At 36.8% G+C, this 5,204-nt stretch overlaps 1 long non-coding RNA gene across 1 annotated transcript; it reads left to right on the plus strand.

Moving 5' to 3' along the window:
* The first annotated feature begins 2,079 nt into the window (after nucleotides 1-2,079).
* Nucleotides 2,080-4,235, plus strand: LOC107301537. Its single transcript, XR_001549307.1, has 3 exons — nucleotides 2,080-2,098; nucleotides 3,441-3,520; nucleotides 4,222-4,235. It is a non-coding gene; the product is annotated as an uncharacterized LOC107301537 (long non-coding RNA).
* The last annotated feature ends 969 nt before the right edge of the window (nucleotides 4,236-5,204 follow it).

Below are 5,204 nucleotides of genomic sequence, written 5' to 3' on the forward strand. Positions count from 1 at the left end.
TTTTACAAAGAAGAAGGGGAAAAAATGCTAAAGGCAGCCACTCCGCTACAGTCTTAAAATGCCCCCTTTCCCATGCTCCTGGGTGGGGTTGGAGTGCTGGGGCTGGCTTTGTAGTAAAAAAAAAAAAAGAAAAGAAAAAATACCTTTACTTTTCCAAGGCTCTGGAAAGAAAGCACAGCTTTCCCAAGACTCCGCAGAGCTCTGCAATTCCAAAAGGAAACATCTGGCTGCCTTAGCACTTCCCCCCCCCCCCATGCAAAAAAGGCCAGGCAGGGCATAAACTTCATGGTTTTAAGACATTTCGGCTTGACTTCCATGGGTTATCAAGCACATTCCTAGAGATCAGCATTACAGGAGCCATTTCCATTGGAACTGATATTTAAAACGTGTGGACTTTTACCTGTATTTTTAATCCCATCCATTATGTTTGCAACATACGTTTTGTTTTCCTACCTTCTGAGGTAGCCATAGAGCAGACATGTCAAACTCGTGACGTCATGTGACGTCGCACAACGTATCGGGACAGTTTTGCCATTGCCGGCAATGGGGTGGGCGCAGCTTCCAGATAACGCATCTGGCCCACGGGCCAGCAGTTTGACACCCCTGCCATAGAGCATCAGATATGCCTTTTAATTACAGCTGAATGGATTTTTGAGAATAAATTGCTATTATTTTTTTATTCTATTACTCAAATTGCTAACTACAATATTTCAAAAACTCTTCAGGTTGCATTGAGTTAATTGCTCATTTTTTTCTATTTTACAAAACTGCCTTCAGTTCACTATTTTTGTTGCCTTTTCTTCTGTGTTTGTTTTTCTCCAAACAGTGAGTTCTCCAGTTGAACTTATAATAATGCAGGCTCTTTGCTGGGTGCATGATGACTTGAACAATGTAGATATTGGCAGTTATATTTTGAAAGTTTGTGGACAAGAAGAAGTTTTACAGAAGTAAGTTTTGCTTTGGTTACATCCTGATTTCTACAAAACTATAGTGAATACAAATTTGACTGTTACTAATTGGAAAAAGAGTAAGTAGTTTAGCAATCAGAATTAAAATAGGTGTTATCGTTGAATTTGGAACTCTACTGTATTCATTTAGATATGGCATATTGTTCATTTTATTTTATTTTGATCTGTTTAGATTTCAGATTGATAATAAATCATACTAGCATTGTCAAACTTAACTATACTTAGAAAAAATATGCTGTCATGGAATACATTCAATTGTCTAATGCAGAATCCTGTAGTATTTGAAAATGGCAGCTAGTTGTAAAAACATGTGTCTTGTCAGTTACTTAAAACGAATATATTTTTGGCTTATTGCAGGTTCTGCATCATCTCTTAGTCTGGAGTTTTATTAAGAGTGATTCTGCCAACTTTTCATGTTTAAAATATATGCTACAGTAATGGGGCAATTACATCAGAACAGGCAAAGCTGGGAATATAAATCCTGTTCCATTTAAATATGCCAAAATAATAGTTTTAAATATGTCTAGAGTTATTTTATTTGAGAAATATATTTGCTCAGCGTGTTTTTGATGCTTAGAAGACTAGCATCCTAATTATTTACTATTAATAACATAGTAAGCAGAAATTCAGAATAATCTCTGTAAGCTTTTCCAACCATGGTTGCTATTAGCCCCTTTCTAGTTCTGCTAAGCAATATTTGAAAAGAGAAATGGGAAAACTAGTGAAGGGAAGGGAGCCATGGATTCTAAAAACCATGTCCATATATTCTTATTTATTTATTTGTATCCTGCCTTTATTATTTTTACAAATAATTCAAGGCCTATCCAACACACCTTCCTCCTGTTTTCTCCACAACAACAGTCCTGTGAGTTGGATTGGGCTGAGAGAGAGAGAGTGACTGGCCCAGAGTCACCCAGCTGGTTTTCATGGCTAAGGCAGGACTTGAACTCATGTTCATTGAAAATCTTATTGATAATTTGAAATAGTGAATAATCACCAGCATTTATTGTTTTCACAGCAAGCATTGTGTGGGAAGCCATGAGTATATTCAAAACTGTCGAAAATGGGACACAGAGATTATTCTACAGTTATTGACTAATAATGTTATTTGCAGAGATCTTGCACGAACAGTAAGTACAAGGGAAGCTCACTTATCCAAACAACCATCATTTATTCTTTTTATATGTATTATTGATGTTCTGCATATTGCTTGTTTTTATTATTGTATTGTGAACTCTGTCTTGTAACCATGACTCACATGTACCTAGAATTATCTGTTATCTCTGGTCTAGTTTCTTCCTCTCTGTTATGCAGCGCATCAAGTAATTCAAGAACAGCGAGAAAGTCTCTTTCCGCTGCTAGTTCTTACAAAAATTGTAAACCACCCTCGTTACAAATATTGATTAATTGATTTATTATGTGTCATCAAATCGATGTCAACTATTAGCAACCAATTAGATTTTCACCATAACAGTCACTAACCTGGCCTTTCAGATCTTCCAGCTGTGCACCCATTGCCACTGTGATTCCATCTATCTTGCTGTTGGTCATCCTCTTCTTCTCTTTCTTTCCGCCTTTCCTGGCATTAGAGCTTTCACCAGAGAACTAGATTTTCACAAGATGATATATCCCAAGATCTCCACTCTTGATACTGGCCTTAGTTAGAAATAGAAAAAACTTTCAAATTGAGCTCAAATCCTGGTGTCTATTGGATGTATCCATACAGTTTTCCTTAAGTGTAACAAGACATAGGTGGTTTATCATTGTGTTCTTCTGAAAATGTTTTCACCTTCCCAGTATAGACTATAGTCCTGTGATTTCCTGGTGATCTCTAAATATTAACCATTCTTACTCTATTCTTTAAAGATCAGTCAAGATATTTCTTCTTCAGTAGGTTAGAAATTGGTCCTAATGACACACTAATATATATTAAACTCACTAAATAGCAAGGATTCCTGATTTGCCATATTCCACTTCCAGATACTGTTTACATATTTATCTGGCAGCTTAAAGGCTAGGGTAGAGAATCCATAGAACAGCAATCATTGCTACAGGTGAAAACACAAATGCGGGAAGCATGGAGGGTTTTTGATCATGGGGTGGTTTTTTTGAAAGTCTAAGAAATCCAGTAATGAAGCTAATAATGAATACACCTGTGAAACAAATTACTGTTACATGTAGGTTTGTTATAAAAATTGGTAATTCATCCTGAGTAAACCTAGTTAAATTGGAGGATGCTATCAAATATTAGTTCTTGTATATGAACTTAACAGCCAGCCACTTTTTAGTAGAGAAATTGAAAGAAGACATTTATTATCAGTTTTCTATTTATGGAGGTAGCAAAAAATGTTAATTTTTTCATTTTCAGAACTCTCAGAATAAAACTTGCTATCCATCTTTAGGTTATTTTTTACAGGGCAAGGGAGAACATTGATAAGTTTGGCAAATCACTTATGCATTTTCTATTATTAGGAAGATGATGATGGGACACCAATAGATTTGGCAAAACATCTCTGCCATGTAGAAAAGTTTTTCAGAGAGACCATTCAGAGGTAACAACTTTGTCATAATATTATTTGTTTGTTTCAATTTTGGTGCTACCCAGCACCAAACCAATTCTAGGGTCAAGTATGTATGTGTATGTATATGTATGTATATGTATTATGTATGTATATGTATTAACGTGTGTGTGTATATGTGTGTGTATATGTATATATATGTGTATATATGTATATGTATATATGTATACATATTTGTACATGTGTGTGTGTATATATGTATATGTATATGTGTATATATCTGTGTGTGTGTGTGTGTGTGTGTGTGTGAGAGAGAGAGAGAGAGAGAGAGAGAGAGAGAGAGAGAGAGAGAGAGAGAGAGAGAGAGAGAGAGAGAGAGAGAGCGCACTCTAGGTGCAGATTCAGTATGAAAAATAAAAATACAGTAACGGAAAATAACAAGATGGAAAATCCAAACAACTAACTCCAAAATATATGTAACATATTCAGGTATTTCTAATAATGGACTCCATCTAGTCTACTGCAATGTCTGGGAGAATAGCCAGTTTGTTAGAGCCTTCTGGAATGCCATCAGGATGGGAGCCATAGATCTCAGGGTAGAACCTTATTCCAGGGGCAATCAAACATTACATTTTGTAATCAAGCATTTGTCATGTTGGTGCCTTTTTATTCGTTTTACAAAGCTTATACTAATAGTATGCCACAAGTAATAGAATTATTCTCATTGGTTCCAGCCATTCTCTTGAAGAACTATTAGAAGCTTATCACAATCAAGTTGACATAATACTTAAAAATAAGGTAAATGTTATAATTCAATTTGTCTCCTATTATGGTTATGCAAAGAAGCACTTTGCAATTCATATTGGTATGAGTATGAGTGACTTACTCCTTGAAGTCTTGAAATAGCTGCGTCCTCTGGAAGACTCTGATTACTTTAAAGGCTTTCTGATTGTCAAGAACCTCTTGGAAAATTCAACTCATTGGGGAGAAGTGGGGGGGGGTGTTTGCATCAATGTATGTTGCAAGACACCCTTATGAATGATTTCTCAGCCTACGTCCAGTACATTTCATGCTTTACTAATCATACATTTATAATAATATTTATATACATAAATGTATTTATATTTATATTGTACCATAAGCTGTTTGTGGTTTGGGATTTGTTAGATGTTATTCCTCAAACACAATTTTTTTCCTAAGCCTTACTTTCCAATCTACTTTAAGCTTCATACATTACGTTTTGTCTTCCAGTTGAAACATAATAGTGCCCTCAGCCAACGATCCCCAACCTTTGTGGCTTGGCGGCCTGGCTGGGGGGGGTGTTGAGAACTGGGCCGCATGAGTGGGCAGGGCAGGATGCACAGCTGAACTTGCACAAGTGGTGGGCCGGCACACTCACACATGCACACGCAGCTCGACTAAAATTTGAGTTACATGTGCACCGCCCTGCCACTCATGCGAGTTGAGCTACATGCGTGTGTGCACTCTGGCCTGCCTCTCGCACATCCCAGTTCCAAATAGGCCACGGCACAGTAGTGGGCTGCGCCCAGGGTTTGGGGACCTCTGCCCTGAACTATACTTTATCTTATTCATGTCACCAGTATGGCATTTTCATCTGGTAAGAAGGAGTGTTACTACAGTGAAGTAAAAAAAAAGTGGACATTGGCAACATCTAGGATAGGCCAAAATTTAAATGAATTCACTCTTTAATTCTTCT

This window comes from Protobothrops mucrosquamatus, unplaced genomic scaffold, assembly GCF_001527695.2.
Source record: "Protobothrops mucrosquamatus isolate PMUCROS unplaced genomic scaffold, P.Mucros_1.0 scaffold14095, whole genome shotgun sequence".
Lineage (NCBI taxonomy): Eukaryota > Metazoa > Chordata > Lepidosauria > Squamata > Viperidae > Protobothrops > Protobothrops mucrosquamatus.